At 42.9% G+C, this 17033-nt stretch overlaps 1 protein-coding gene across 1 annotated transcript in view; it reads right to left on the bottom strand.

Moving 5' to 3' along the window:
• The window catches only part of GLRB (glycine receptor beta), a 48785-nt gene extending 48741 nt beyond the window's left edge, over positions 1-44 (bottom strand). Inside the window, exon 1 of the mRNA XM_015624338.3 lies at positions 21-44. The gene's annotated coding sequence lies outside the window, so the exon portion shown is untranslated. The remainder of the gene's footprint in view (positions 1-20) is intronic.
• Positions 45-17033: the final 16989 nt, after the last annotated feature.

Raw genomic sequence — 17033 nt, 5'->3', positions numbered from 1 at the left:
GCGGCGGAGCGAGCCCCTACCTCCGGCGGTGCCTCCGCGGCCAGTGAGCATGTGCGGCGGCGCGGCGCTCCCCAGCGAGCACGTCCCGGAGCCCGCCCACACACGGGCACTGCGCGCCGGGAGGGGACAGCGGGGCCGACCCCGGGCACCCCGGCCCTCCCGCCGCTGGACACGGGCACCGGAGAGGCGGTGGGAGGGGGAGAAGGGCTGGCGGAGCGAAGCATCCTCTGGTCTCTTGTGCGAGGAGAGCGCGTTTGACGGTGCTGTTGAGAGATACCTAACGGAGTTGGCAGGAGCAAGAGAATATTAGCGGAGAGGGACTGAGTAGGATGAAAGAGGGAGTGCAGTGTTGCACAGATTAGTTGAATGGTGGATCAGTGGGCCGAGGCCGATTGCGTGAGGTTCAACAAGGCAAAGTGCAGCATCCTGCCCTTGGGTCACAACCCCATGCAGAGCTACAGGCTGGGGGAGAGTGACTGCAAAGCTGCTCAGAGGACTCTGGGGCTGCTGATCCACAGCAGCTGAACATGAGCCAGCAGTGCCCAGGTGATCAAGACAGCCAGTGGCATCCTGGCCTGTGTCAGCAATGGTGTGGCCAAGCAGGAGCAGGGCAGTGATCATCCCCCTGTACTCAGCACTGCTGAGGCTGCACCTCAAATCCTGTGTTCAGTTTTGGGTCCCTCACTACAGGAAGGACATTGAGGTGCTAGAGAGTCCAGAGAAGGGCAATAAAGCTGGTGGAGGGTCTGGATAGAAGACCTATGAGGAGCAGCTGAGAGATGGGTATGTTTATCCTGGAGAAAAGAAGGCTCAGACAAGACTTTACTGCTCTCTACAACTGAAAAGAGGTTGTATAAAGGTGGGGATCGGTTCTCCTTCCAGCAGTCCCTTGCCAGGCCTGGCTGGGGAAGGGGCAGGAGGCAGCCCAGGAAAAACCCTGGGGTGGGCAGGGAGAACTTGCCAGCCCACTTCCCCTCCACACAGATTTATCTTGGCAACAGCACAGATGCAACAACCAGGTTCAAACTGAGGTAAGGCCAGGGCATTGGCCCAGCTCCTGGGGTGAGGACACCTCCTTTGCTCTTCTATTGCCCCACAAGCAGGCATGAGAGATGAGCATTGCTGATGCTGTCCAGCTCAGATATAGCTGTAAGGGTGGAATTGATTCCTGTCTGGCATCTGGATGCAGGTGATGGTAGGACATGGCTGAGTTGCCATGTGCATGTCACAGTATGAGCCCATGTAAGAACCTTCACACAGCAAACATGGAAAGACAGCAAGGAAAGGACAAGATGTGCTGCCTTCAGCATGTAGGGAGGACTACCTAGTTTAAATTTTTAAAATCTCAGGATGGTTGAACACAGACATTTGTATGCACAGTTTGTGCATGCAGCAGCACTTCTCCATCACTGCCAGCATTTTCCTACTAGGAGCTCGCCCTCCCTTCCAACTTTCCCAGGCTTCCCCAGACACCTTTTACCCTGGGATGTGGCCATGGTGACTCAGGCCAGTGACTGCTGGTTTTTGGGGTGGTGGGAAGAAATTCCAGGAAGTGCATATGCCACAGAGGCAGATGAGGGGAGTGATGGCAGCTGCATCCCCACAGAACAAGCTTTGGAAGCCAATGTCCTGATCTCACAGCCAGGGTTCCCTGGAAAGGCAAAGGGTTCTCCTAAAGTCAGCAACTTCCTGCTGCTCTTGCAGAGGAAGAAAACCAAGCTGGCCTTGCTGCAGGGCTAGCAGGCTGTGGAGAAGACAGCTCTGTCTTGTCCTCAGCACCATGCTGGGCATCTCTCATTAGCCTTCAACCTAAGGCTGGGTGTTTGCAGCCAACCATACTTCCTCTGGTCTGGCAGCCTGTCCCTTGTCCCTGTCTTGGTGCGCTTCCCTGCTGCCATCTCCTGCTTGTTGTCCCAAGATGACGGTGAGCAGCACTTTGCCAAGCTGGGGAAAGCATTGTCACCAGCCATGTTTAACAGTCTGTGAACCCCATGGCACACCTTCACCATCACCCTCTCCCAAAAGCCCAGGGTAAGGCATGTGGAGCTCCCATCCAATGGGGATGGGGATTCCTGCCTTCAGAGACCCCTGGAGAAAAGCAGGGAGGTTGCATCCTCCATTTGAGGGTTGATTCTCCCCCCCCACCCCCAGGATGGTGCTGCACAGTAGGACCATGGCACAGCTCTGCATGGGGCTGGCTTATGTGAAAGCCAGTGTAGCTTTAAAGTGGATGGGGAAGGAAGGCATGATTTGGGCAGAAAAGAGCATCCTGTATGACAGAGCTCCATCACTAACACTTGCTACATTTGTGGTCTCTGTGGCAGTAAAAAGAGACAGTGGGATTTTCTCAGTGTGGGGAACGTCCATTGGGCAGCTAAGGCCAGGAGCTCATGGCAAAAAGAGAGAAGGTGAAACCTGAGGGATGGTGGGAACTGCAGCTCAAGCTCAGGAAGCCAGGTAATGAAGCACCTAACAGACCCCAGCAACAGCCTGGGCCTCCCTCCAACACCTTGGCTTCATTCCCCTTTTGCAGTTTATGGCTTCTCTGCTCAGTCCCTTTCATGCTTCTCTGCTCATTCCCTCTCCTCACATTCCTGAGCTGTCAGTGAGATGTGAAGAAGCAGCTGGTTTTGAGCTGATTCCAATGAGCTCCCTACCCACAAATGTTAAGCTGAGCACACAGGTTTGGCTCCAGCTCTCTGGGGACAAAAATCAGCAGTACCAGGAGGACCAGAACGGGCACCCCACCTAATTTTTTTTGGCTGCCGAGTATAGGAAGCTTAGCCTCTGTCCTGGACTCCTAAGACTGTGTATGTCCTAAGACAAAGTATGTGCTGCTGTGTCCACATTAGAGTGCCTACAAGTCCCAACACATCTGAACTAACAGGCAAAGTCTTTGTTTTCTAGGTACAAACCCATCAAGTAAAATAGCAGCAACCTGAAAGTCTTAGCAATTGCCACAGTTCATCCTCTCCTCTGGAAGTGTTGCCTCTCCAAAACAAAAACTTCCTCAAGGGACAGACAGGGCTCTATCCTGCACTTGCCAGTAACATTTCTTCCATGAATTAATTTAAAAACAGTTTCTTTTACCTGGGAAGAGATTAGCAAAAGCATTTTTCTATTGCAGCTTCTTTGAAGCAGTACATGTCATAACACCTGATGCTGGGGCAAGGCAGGGACCAGCTGTGGGCAGCAGCCCCTGGGGTCCCTGCTAGCCCCCCAGCCTCTGCCAGCTCGCAGCACCCACCAGCTCACACCCCAAGGAAACCTCCTCCCCTCCCTCTGTCTCAGTTTTGCTGTCCCACGAGCCCACACGTGCTGGGCTCAGCACCACTTCCAGATGAGAATTCACCTGCAAGCTGGGGAGTGCCTGGAAGACAGGAGCAATCTCTTTGGCAGCTTCATGTGCCTGCCACAATATTAGGCACATGAAGGAGAATGGCAGCTCCTTCCTGGCTCTGCTTTCAGCTGGGATGACCATTTCCAATCTTCCACCCTTCACAACCCCCATCTCCTCAGCCAGGCTGCAGTTAAGCCACGTGCCTGGACTGGCTCTGGGGCAGAACTGAGACACCAAAAGCCCCCACACTGGCTCCCAGCTCCATATCCATCCCTCACCCACACTCCTGAACATGGCAGCAGGAAGCAGTTGGAAGTGGAGAAGGCTGATGATTAAATTCAGAATTATTTTCTCTTAGGAAAGTCCAACTTCTTCCTTCAATAGAATTTTGTGTAATAACTCTGTGTGTGTGTATTTCAAACAGCTTGCTTCAAGCTTTTGATTTTTCCAAGTGATTTATACCACATTTAAAATAATAACAATAACTTAAAAAAAAAAAAAGAAAAAAGGGAGGACTCAGAGAGTAGTCCCAACTCAGAGAGTAGTCCTGTGTGTTCTGTAAAGACACCTGGATTAAAATACAGATTAAGCTAATGTTCCTGCAGAAGGAAGAAAAGTAAGACAGCAAGCAGAATGGCCTGAGTGGTCACTAGAAATCAGAAAAACCACCTAGGAAAAAGAGATTAAAAGTTCTTTAGTCACAAACTTATATAATTCATGAAGCATCTACTTTACTAGAGGATGAATTATGACTGAAAACCAAAACTTTTAATGTCAAATAGCTGACCAAATGTTATTAAAGCCTTTAACAAGCCTTTTTCAGGAAAGCAAATACATATTTTTTCATTTTTATTAACACAAGGACCCATGCCTTGGCTTTCAGACTAATTCAGTTAAAAAGCCAGGCAGACAGAAGACTCAAATCAAATGAAAATCATATTTCATTAGTTTCAATGCTCACCAAAGTTTTTTTTTTTCTTATAAATGGAGTTTATTTAATTCACAAAATTGAAAAAAACAGTTTTAGAAAGGATTTCATGTTTTCCTTTGTAATTATAAATGGGTTTTTTTCAATCACCTGTCATATCTTGATGGCTATTGCGATAATCCAGAAGATTTAGAGATTTACAGAGCACCTAAGACTGATTTCTGAAGGATGATGGAAGCTCTTTATTCTTTCCTTCTCTACTATTGTAAAGGGGTACATCCTCAGCTCATCGTAGGAAATAGGGACAAAATAGGTACTTGGTATACAAGGTTTCTCCTGTCTGGTACAAATGACCAGAACTTTGGAAGTAGCCTCATTTTGTTTCTTCAAAATGAAGACTAATGGTTTTCCTTTCTTTCTGAAATACAGAAATTTGAAGTAGCAAACCCAGCAGCAAACAAAATAGCAAACAGATGAACCATCAGATGAAGAAAATTATAGCCTGTCCTCCTTAATGTTCCAGTTCCCTCATCTCTCTCTCCTTTACAGATACTGAGTATGACAGATGATCCTTACAGGGTCGATCTGGCAAATCTGACTGGAAAATTCAGACTATTATGCCTTGGTGGAGGCTCTAAAATTAAGACTTTTGAGAGAGCTGCACACACAATGAAGTGTCTCATTTATTAAAATTAAATGAGAAAATTATTAGAAACCTGTACCTCCTCAAACATGTTAATGCTAGTAAGTATGTATATATGTATATATATGTATATATATGTATATATATGTATATATATGTATATATTTATATATATTAAGCTTTATGTATCTGATAGATAAAGAGCTTGTCCAAACAGCAATGGCATACCATAATAGACATGACTACATTCATAATGCCCTTATGCTTCACAGGAAGCAGACGCATGTTTAATTGCTGTCATGTATTTATAGAAAATTGAGATCATACAAGATGCTGGAAACATATGTTCCTTGCAGCCTTATGCATTTTATTGTTTACATTTACTATATAGCCATGCCTTTGCTGACAGATCTCCATGTGCAAGCCATGGTCAAGTTGTTTGTATGACCTCATGGTTTTTTGCCCCATGCAGTGGTGCACACACCACCTCCCCAGCCCTGGCCACCCTACAATCCCAGAAACACTCCCTAGGCCTCAGCCTTCAGAAGGTGTACCTGGAGCTTATCAGGACCACTGTCTGTTCCCAGGAGCTAGTACTGCCTAATGACCACCTGGACTTTAACAGCCTTAGAAACTAATTTTTCTTGTCTGAAAAACCCAAGAGAAATAATATTTTCATTATCAAATTTTCAAAGAAAGTTTCTGACCTGAATTGTGGGCAGGATGGAAGATTACTATGACTAAGGCCACCTCTCTTGTGATTCCAAAAACAGCAGCCCAGAGACCCTCTGAGCTCTCCCAGACCACTGCAGCTGTGACCAGCAACCTTCCTCTGCCTGGGGCATCCCTCAGCCAGTTCACTCAGCCAGGGAACTCTCGAGTTTGCTCTGCCAGGAGGATTGCTGAATGATAATGATGGATCCAGGGCTGATACCCCAACTCCTTGAGGCTCAGCCCTGTGCCTGATGAGAAGATGCAAAGGCATCTGAAGTGAGCAGTTCACTGAACTCAAGGGAAATTTTTCACAGGTACCTTGTATAAACTGTTTAGGTCTCTGCGAGCAAGTGTGAATAAGCTACAGCAAATTTCTAGGAATGTCTCTCTCCTAGATTCTTAAGTACTTTAGATTTGAAAGTAAGTTAGGCCTGTACATGAGTAACTGTTGTGCTACAGCAAATTCTATATGAATCCTTTGCTAAGCTGTTGGTCCTAAATTATGGATTAAGTGCTATTAAGTGTTGTAAAGGTTAATAGCTGTTGAGCTTTCAGGCATAAACTCTTGGTAGAGGTCAGGCTCAGTTTAGCACAAGGGTCTACTCTGAACCTTGTGACTCAACAGTAGGGTCTTCTGTATTCTTCTTTACCCTTGCATTTTTCTGTCCTTTTCCTGCCTGACCACCTTCCCTAGACTTTAACATTTAAAGGCTTTAAACTCTTGTTGCACGTTACAACACTCACAGTGTTGCACATTATAACATTCACAGTGTTAATACCTTCAAAAAAAAGTTTTGAACACAATCATATACCCGTAATAATTTAAAAAATGCCAAAACTAAATGTCTGTTGAAAATCACAGAGGTTCATTTTCTTCCTGTAAGATCGTATTTTAGGAAATATGAAATATTGTCACACCAGTTTTGTGAGAAAAAAATTATAATTAAATAAAAAGATACCTATTTGTCTGCATCCAAATTTAACTCATATGCTCTCGTTTAACCCCTATGTCTCAACAAAATGGGGTAATTAATTAGCTGAATACATTTAGTGCTATTTTGGATTCTTTTGTGGATTATACCGACATTGAGGAATTGAGATACAAGTTAGTGGTGAAAAGGATTAGCCTGTCAGCTTCAAAGTTCTTAAAGGCAGTGTTTGTTCATGCATAAATGGTAGATGTAAATGACTTGTGAAGAGTTAATGCATGATTAGTAATTGTTATCAGCAAGCTACAGGCATGAACTTCATGTCTCATGCATAACTGTGCCACAACTATATCTTTATAAATTGATAAGCTTAACCTTGAAAAGAATCAGGAGGACAGTTATTGTTGAGATGTCATTTAATAACACCTTCTATACTTTCTGCCACATAAACACTTTCTAAAGGCACTTATTGTGTGCAAAGTGCTATAATAAGTACCTGTCTTTATTTCCTGTACTTAACATAATAAAAAAGAAGAGACAGATGCCTTGTTGGACAAGTCAAGGCAATGCTATCTAATAAAAATTTTAAACATGATTCAATATTCCTCCTGGCTGACTATTTTGGAAAGGTATCTAGATGTTCCTGAGGACAAAAGTGAGGAGAGCATGAAATATCGCATACAAATTTCCTTTTTGCCCACCATAGCATATGTATTTGTACCTAAATCACACTGCTGATGTGCTTTACTGTAGTAGTTGCTCTTTACTTAAATTCTTCTTGATTTGCACTCAGTCTGAACAGCTGTCAGCTACCTGCTAGACATATGGTGCCAAAGGCCCATAGGGCAAATTTCTTACAACCCACAAGATGCTCAGTTGCAGTCTTTGGAACACTTTTAGTGCACTGGCACAGTGTTATAATGAATTGTGCCTATCCCAGGCTCCAATCCCAAACTGGACCTGGGCCCCAAATATTTACCTAAAGAAAACAGATCCTTTCTGCCTTTAGCAGAGTTATTTCAGCAGAATCTCACTCTAAGGTCTTAGTTTGGTTCTTAGTATAAAAAAATTGATATTCTCTATATATTTGCTAATATATATGTCTGAAATTTAGAATCTCTCCTGTCATCCAGATTTAGCAATTCAGAAAAGGGACACCACCATAATAATTGAGAGAACATCTGGGTTTTCACACCAGTGTGAAGGACCCGTGCATGTTAAAGGATCTGCCTTAGGAGATCCTAAAAGACACTATTAAATTTATCCTGAAATTAAAGCTCTGCTATTTTTTTTATTTTATTTTTCAGAACACCAGGAGAACTAGCAATGCCTGGATGCTGATTGTTTGGGTAAGGAGTGAAGTGAGGACTGTGAAATGCAGTGGAATCATTACCTATGCAACAATGGAAGTCCTGGAGAATGAATGAACTCAAAAAGAAGAAGAGTTGCCTGAAGCACCAATGCAGGTATGTGGGACACTATTTAGGGAGATATTTTTCAAGGATAAGAATGTTGGACAAAATTAGGGGTTGGAACAAAAACTGTTATATGAAACCCTCTTGACTGAGCATACTTCTCAGAGGCTTGAATACAATTAAGTATGCAAGAAAGTCCATGTCCTTCTAGTTTGAAAAACACACTTTAGAGTAATAATAATTATATGCTTGGTGCCTAGTTATTACACTACATGATTTCTCAGAAATTATAATAGCAACTAATAATTTCCAAAATAGAAACCTCCAAAAATATGCTACCCAGAAATCCCTGTAGAAATCCTATTCATTCTAAAATGACAGCTTGTTATGGGAACAAGTATTTTACACATTATGCCTGAAATGTACAGGGTAAATTACATACCTTACATCAACATTAAAAATAAATCTAGCACTGAAACTTCAAGGAAATGTGGCAGAAGTTCTTGTGCTGCTAATTTATTTATTTTTAAATATCTAACTGTAAACATAGGTGCTAGAGGATGGGTGGTCATTCAGTATTAAAGGACATACTGACCTCTTAATGCATTCTTAACATAATTTTCTCTTGTCTAAGACATTATCCTTCTTGTCTTGAACTAGGAGAGGCTCATACATGCTAATGGATCTGACATCAGTGTTGCTGGGGAGAATGATTTTTATGCTAGAAAAAATACATTCTCATTTTCAGATTACATCTGATTATTGTTATATTTCTGCCTTTACATAAGTTACTTTAATATCAGCCTAGGCCAGCCAGCAGAGCCATTACCTTTAGTGTAGTTACTCAAATCCTTAAGTGTGTGCTGAAATGCTTTTTTGGATTAAAAATCTGGGTTTTATATTAGCAATTTTCTTGAACATAGTAGTTAAAAACATAGATCCTGCAGTGATCTTAAATCCCAAAATTAATGGAAAGATTAAGTTTGGAACACTTACAAGATTAATACTGGGGTTTCTCTGCCCAGACTGATCAATTTTGTCAAAGTAGCATTAAGTTACTCTGTATGCAGTATGAATTCAATAGTGTTCATACAAAGACCATGCTTTTGTTTATACAAAGTCATTAAATATTTGATGAAGATTATCAAATGACTTCACAGAAGCAGCCATGCTACTTTAGACCACTGGACCCCATGAAACAACATTTTGTCTGCACCAGTGGCCGCAGCCAGGTGCCTAGAGAAGGGTATGAACAGGACCAGCAGATGTTACTTTTTACCCAAATATCTTTCCAAACTCCAACCATTTTCTACTCAGGGGATTTCTTAATACCATTGTGCAAGTAAATAGACCTTAGCATATTAGAACAAGGGGCACTGCTTCCCTGCCACTCCAAGATTAGGAAAAGAAGAATATGGGGAAGCTTGGGTGCACAGAGGAACTGTCAGATTGCAGAGAAATAGTCTGAGACTGGCTGTTGCAACTGTCCAGTCCAGCATTATGGCTCTGCTCCAAGAAATAAATCCCCATAGGGCAGAAAAACTGTGTAATTAAGAGCCAGAAACCCCAGGGTCTTTATGATATTGTTTTTGTTTAATTCACAGTACATGTGCATAACTATTTGCCCCAGTTTTTCTATTTCTTCCCTATTTTTCTTATTTAATAACCCAGACCCAACTCAGATTCGCAAACAAAAGTGGTTTCATTCTGATCCTTGCCTGCTTCTTCTGTGGTCTGACCAATAAGTTTGTGAAGAAAGATTTTAGGTTAGCATGCCAGCATCTGGATCCAAACATACAGATTTCGAGTGAAGACAGACCAAGCAATAACTATTCTGATTTCCAGCCCAGTGACTGGGAGAATATGTCTCTGAACCTGCCCTGAGCACATCCCAGAGAGAAGCCTCCAGAAGCTGCTCTCCATTTTATTAGAGTCCCTTGCTTCTGGATGTGCAGCTGGCCAGCAAAAGGCCACAGAGTCTGCTGAGACCACATTAACAAAGGACCTGGTCAACTAACTTCTTTATGACTGGCATGTGAACCAAAAACTGAGACTGAGTCATGGTACTGTCTACCAACATAATGAACCTGTAAAGAAGTCAGAAAACTGGACAGTGACTTTAGGGACAGCCGCTATAGTAGCTATATATAGCTGGCAGCAGCAAGGATAGCAGAAGTGTATCTCTAATGGGTTTTGCAACATTTATGAGTCCCATCTACATTCTCTAATATCCAGGGAGGCCTCTTTTCTGATGGCTCATCTCATCGAGCTCCTTACAGTCAGTGACCATCTGGAAGCTCTTAATTACTGACATTATTTACTAGTTACTTAATGGCCTAGATGCTGAGGGTGATGTTTTCTGCTGGAAAAGTGATAACATAAATAAAATGCATCCAAGGCTGATGGTTTCAAAATCACACAAGGAATAAATATGATCAGTGTTGCAGTTGCACTGCTCAGCTGAGACTCAGGAAAAATAGATTACAAGAGACATTTTGCTGCCATTCAGCCTACTTTTGAATGTTTTGCCATGCTGCAGTGGCATGCTGCAATATGGTGTGATGCAAACACAGCAGCTTGCTGTCCAGAGCAGTTTCCAGCCTTTCCATCTGCAGATCTGAGGCATACATCCCAAGCTGTCTGACCTCAGATTGCTTGGACCTTGTCTACCACACAAGATGTCCTTGCTTTACACTTTATCAGTCGCTATATTCCTCCCTCAATTCCTATTATGGGGTTTCCCAGTCCAGCCTCTCAGCACCCACTCTAATCTAATCTAATCTTAATGACTACTGTCAACCTATCCAATCCCACTCTCTGAGTCTTGCTTGAGGGCCTGAACACTAACACAGAGCATGTGGGAGATATCAGGGCTCTGTCACCCATTGTCAGCATGGAGGACTCAGTTCCAAACTGCCTGGGTGGGCTCATCAGTGAAGCCTTGGTTGGAATTAAAGACCTCTAGATAAAAACAGTTTTAGATGACTGGCATAAAGGAGATGAGTTGCACTGCCTAAATTAGATGTTTAGGCTGGCAATCACAAGCTAGGAAGGTCTCCAGTTGAATGGTGAGTGAACAGCACTGGGCATTAGAATGGGGAGAGGGAACAAATTGTGGCCTTATGCTGAGGCAGGACCTGATGGAGAGGAGATTGAATTAGCACAAATAAGGTTTGTACTAGACCACATTTCCTTGTTTGCTTATGCTGAGATACACAACACAGCCCAGCCTTACTAATGTCAAATGATTTCACTCCTTTATTCACTTACAGTGCAGGCTAGTGTGCTGCCAGAGGATGGCTGCTGAGGTGTGTTTTGACAAGCCCATATTGTATGCTTCTTAGCACCTCATCTTTTAGGTATATACAATTTGATGAAGCAAATATGGTATGCCCTTTCCTTTCTAGAATTTCACATTCCTCTTTTGCTCTCTTCTCATGATAGCTGAATAGAATTGAGCCAGCACCAGGTTCACAGTTCTAGCAACGTTAATTTCCTGTCTTTAAATATGCATCTAACTTCACAAATACTAACAGTCAGATTAATACCAATTCTCTGAATTTTCAGAACAGTAGCTAGGTGAGTCACTCCAAAAATGAAAATTACTTTTTTTATTGTCTTATTAAATCTACTTTGGGTACTGAACCCTTTGCATAAAGGGGACATAAGGACACTTAATGCATAACTCCATTGTTTATTTCATTAAATAAATCAAAATTAACTGAACAGTTCCCTTTAATAAGTACCTTGGCTTGGAGCTTTGCAGAGATACAGATCACAGCAAAACATCAAAATCTTGAGATGCTCACATGATTAACAATTTACTAAGAATTAAAAAAACATATATAACTCATATCACACATTATCATTATCTCTGAAATGCTCCAGTAAACTTTTTGAACAAACCAAACAAAAAAAAGAGACCTGACAACTTGTTCAAAAGTATGGACAGCCCTTGCTCAGACACAGTTAGTAAAAAAAAAAAAAAAATCCCTTTTGGTACATGCAAACCAGGATTTTGTGCTCTAGTTATGGAATATCTTAGTGAGTGTAGATGAAAGGATTTTTTTATTGTTTTTCTTGTCTTTCAAAACAGCTTTGTTGCCAGTAAAATATTTACAGCACAAGTTCAGAGCAACAGTTTTCTTATTAAAGTGGTGGAAAATAAACAAATGTAACCATTAAAGTGTAAGGGAATACAACTAAAAGCTTTTATTAACTTAGCCAGAAAAAAAGGCCACATAAAAAATCTTAATTTAAAAAAATTACCTTTTCTGTAAAACTAGACACTGATCTTTACTGATGATTCAGTCCAAATATGAGTTGCATGCGCAATTTGATTGACAGAGCACCCGAGCATGGCCCACAACTTGGCCTGCTCTGACTCAGGGCAGTTGTGTGGAAGGAGAGCCAACCATCCAAAGCAGACCCAACTCTGACCACCCAGGGATGTCCCATCCAGATCTGCTGGGAGACAGTTCTGCTGGCCACTGATGTTTAGCAAGGGATGATTCCCAGCTCTGAAAGCACTGCTTTCTTCCTCTGTCGAAGGGGAAACCCACACAGAGCTGTTTGACTTTGCCTTGGGACAGAGTTGCAATCCTCATATATCCCAGTTCATTTCAGCTCCCAGTGATTTCAGCTCAGAAGTGGGGTCAGGTTTTGTCATTTCCTGAACGAACTCAAACTCTGCCTGGGATCTGATTTAGACAGTAAAGAAAAAGGAAAAAGACCAAACCCAAAAAAAAAGCAATTACAGGGTGTTGGGGGAGGAAGAGGAGAGTACATAAAAGGAGAAAAAAAAAAGGAGAAAAAAAGGAAAAATGGAAATGAAAGGGAAAAGGGAAAAGGAAAACAAAAACAGTCTTCCCAGATAAGACCCTGAAATATAAATGGACCCCCTATACATGACCTTTTCCCCTTGACTTGATAGCTGGGGCTATCCACATCAGTGGGGAGAGAAGCTCCCCAAACCTGTTTGTTTGTTTGTTTTCTGAGATGAGTTAGCAGTGAAGTTCCTATTAGCATTTTCTTTACTAAAATCTCTTCAGGATTTCCATGAGACTCACCTTGTTTTCAGTGTCTTGGTGAGCATTACGTCTTCAAAATTATTATTATCCTTGTGCCATAAGAACATTGTGTTGCTGGAGAAAAAAAGTTAAAATATTACCTTTCCTTTAATACATCTGTCAATATGTTCTTGTTCTCCTTAAGAAACTCAGGCATTTCTTTGATTCTGACAAAGTATAGATCATAGGCTGTGATTTGTGATTTTTAATTTCACCATTAGGCTGCTGCAAATTGGAGACATTCTTTGTACATATCTGGTGGCTGAAGTGAAAATCCTATTTTAAGGGACACTAAGGTGTTGAACTGACATTACTAAGTGGTGCAGATTTGCTGTATTTCTGTATGGTCCTAGGACTGGATATGTGCTTTTAAGAAGAATTATATTTGTGCAAACATCTGGCTGTAGGCACACACTGCACATGCGTGAAGAGGTAATGTTGCAAGTGAGGTGAGCCGAGGGCACTCTGATAAGTGGCTTTGACCTTGGTTCCACCAGGGGAGAAACCATTTCCCAACACGGCAGTCACACACTCCGGCACATCCTGCAAGACTCCAATCATAAGTGCAAGGCATATTCAACCCCTCTGGTACTCTAAATAACAAATGTGCAGCTATTCTTCCCCCAGAGCAAAACAGTCATTTTGAGTTAACTTCACATTAGCCATTTAGTGTCAGGAAAAGAAAATACCAGTTCTTTATCTGTTTCTCCCAAGACTGTGGGATACAAGTAACCTATTAGCATCCAAACAGCGTGGATTTATGAAAGGCAGGTCTTGCTTGACCACCCTGATCTCCTTCTCTGGCAAAGTGATCCACTTGGTGGATGAGAGAAAGGCTCTAAATGTTGTTTACCTGGAATTCAGTAAAGCCTTTGATGCTATTTCCTGCAGCATTCTCCTGGAGAATCTGCCTGCTTACAGCTTGGATGGGTGCACTGTTCTCTAGGAAAAAAACTGGCTGGGTGGGCAGCCCCAGAGAGTGGTGGTGAACAGAGTTCCATGCAGCTGGCAGGTGATCACCACTGGTGTTCCCCAGGGCTCAGTACTGAGGCCAGCCCTGTGTAAGGTCTTCATTGATGACCCAGACAAGGGGACTGAGTGCACCCTCAGTCAGTGCACAGATGACACCAAGCTGGGTCAGAGTGTTCATCTGCTGGAAGGTGAGAAGGCCTGCAGAGAGATGCAGAGGAATATGGACAAGCCCCTGCAGCATTATAGTCTGGGAACAGTGTGGCTGGACAGTGCCCAGGCAGAAAGGGACCTGGGGGTGCTCATGACAGCCAGCTGAACATGAGCCAGCAGTGTGCAAAAAGGCCAACAGCATCCTGGCCTGGATCAGGAATGGTGTGGCCAGCAGGAGCAGGGAGGTCATTCTCCCCCATGTGCTCAGCACTGGTGAGGCCACACCTGGAGTGCTGTGTCCAGTTCTGGGCCCTCAGTTTGGGAAGGATGTTGAGACACTTGAGCACATCCAGAGGAGGCAACCAGGCTGGTGAGGGGCTTGGAACACGAGCCCTGTGAAGAGCAGCTGAGGGAGCTGGGGTTGTTTAGCCTGGAGAAAAGGAGACTCAGAGGTGACCTTATCAAAGGTGGGTGCAGGCAGGTGGGGGCTTGGTCTCTTTCAGCAGGCAGCAACTCACAGAATGAGAGGACACAGTCTCAAGCTGCACCAAGGGAAATATAAGTTGGATATTAGGAAAATGTTTTTCACAGAACGGGTGATAAAGTACTGGAATGGTTTACCTGGGGAGGTGGTGGAGTCACCATCCCTGGATGTCTTTAAAAAAAGACTGGATGTGGCACTTGGTGCCATGGTTTAGTTGTGGTGTTAGGGCTGGGTTGGATTCGATGATCTTGGAGGTCTCTTCCAACCACACATTCTGTGTGATTCTGTGTGAAGATGGATCATGGGCCAAGGCAAATTTTATGAGATTCAACAAGGCCAAGTTCTAGGTCCTGCACCTGAGTCACAACAACTCTGTGCAGGGCTACAGACTGGGAGCAGAGTGGCTGGAAAGATGGCCAGTGGAAAAGGACTCTGGGGCTGCTGGTCAACAGCAGCTGAACATGAACCAGGATGTGCCCAGGCTGCCAAGAATTTCCAATGGCATCCTGACTTCGATCAGCAATAGGGCAGTGACTGTTCCCCTCAGCATTGGTGAGGCCACACTTCAAGTCCTGTGCCCAGTTTTGGGCTGCTCACTACAGAAAGGACTTGGAGGTGCTGGAGTGTGTCTAGTGAAGGGCAATGGAGCTAGTGAAGGGTCTGGAGTACAAGTCCTGTGAGGAGCAACTGAGGGAGCCAGAGATGTTTAGCCCAGAGAAAAGGAGGCTCAGGGGTGACCTTATCACCCTCTATAACCACCTGAAAGGAGGTTGTAGCCAGGTGAGGGTTAGACTCTTCTCCAAATAACAACAGGACAAGAAGAAACAGCCTCAGGTTGTGCCAGGGGAGGTTTAGATTGGAAATTAGGAAATTTTCTTCACAGGAAAGGTTGTGAAGTTGCCCAAGTAATGGGTGAGTCACCATCCCTGGAGGCATTGAAAAGACACATGGATGTTCACTGGTGAACTTGGGAGTGCTAAGTTTATGGTTGGACTCAATAATCTCAGAGGTCCTTCCCATCCTAAATGTTCTATGAAGTGTAGCACGGCCAATGGTTTTCTCTTTAATGTTACTGCAGAAAGAATGAAGGTTATGTTGGGAAGATAATCTTTATGAATATTTGTCTTCTTGATAGATAACCAAGAGACATATTACACTCCTCCAGCAGTGTTTCTCAGTAAGAAAAACCAAGCTGTGCAATGGCACTAGCTTAATTTTGAATTAACTTTAAAAAAATTTGTTTGGAATTCATATTAAAGTTGTGAAAATATGTTCTTTTGGTCTACAAATGATTACATTCTTTCTGTTTTATACAGAAACTCTCACTATCCTGACACCAAACTCATTTTTCTTAATGGACTCAATCCACTGTCAGCAAAATCAATGAAGTGCATTTTTCATCAGTCTTAATGGGATCTGGAAAAAGGCCCATGTTTCTAAGTAAAGCCAAATACTGGGCTGATTCTGTATTCAGTTATACCCATGCAAACTGGAAATCAGCCAGTTGGCAACTTCTTTTTTCTTTCCTTCTCTTTTGTGCTTTGCAGCAGGAAAAAAAAAATATCCCACTTTATTAGGGTGAAAAAGGTAGAAGCACAAGATTACAAGGATAAAAATTCAATTCCCCTTTCAAGTGATGTAACACTTGATCTGTATGCCTCAGCTCAGAAGGAGATTTGCAAATTATCCGAATTTCAGCATCTTGAATTATTTGCAACAGTGTTAGGGCTGACATGACTTAAATGTGGCTGTCCACATACTAAAAGAGCCTTTTCTATTGCTGACTATTGGCTGAGTATAACAACACTCAAACAACATTTCTGAAGTGGCACCTATGTATGAGGCAGGCAAATCTAAAGTAAAGCTATCCCATCTGTTCCACTTACCTCTTGTCCTTGGAGACTTTCTTCATTTATTTGCTTTGGCAAAGTAAAGAGATTTTTCCAGAGTCTCTGGCATCTCCATGTATGTAATGATATTATAACACAATCCCTGAATTTGACACACAGGTGGATTATGACAATGGCTTAAGCAGCAGAGAAATTTAAAAGAAAGAACGACAGTCTGGTTAGTTTTCAAATAATGGCAGTTTTCTAAACAATTCCTCATGTATAAAAATGGCAGAAAACCCTGTGTGTTTGAGAACATGGTTGCCAATGACCTCACTACAGCTACCTCAAAAAATAGGAGAAGACAGTGCAGCACCTGGTAACATTTCCTTTCTCCTCTGCCAAAATTGCTTCTCATACTTATGAAATGTTTAGCTCTCATGTTTTAGATCTGGAAAGCTTAATAATAACTTTCCCTGCTTTATAAACTTTACAGGATTAACTCATTCACAGCAGACAGATAAGATGTCATTTCAATATCTCTCCTTCATTCTCTGTTT

Source organism: Parus major, chromosome 4 (genome assembly GCF_001522545.3).
Source record: "Parus major isolate Abel chromosome 4, Parus_major1.1, whole genome shotgun sequence".
Lineage (NCBI taxonomy): Eukaryota > Metazoa > Chordata > Aves > Passeriformes > Paridae > Parus > Parus major.
This window is presented reverse-complemented; position numbering and strand designations above follow the sequence as displayed.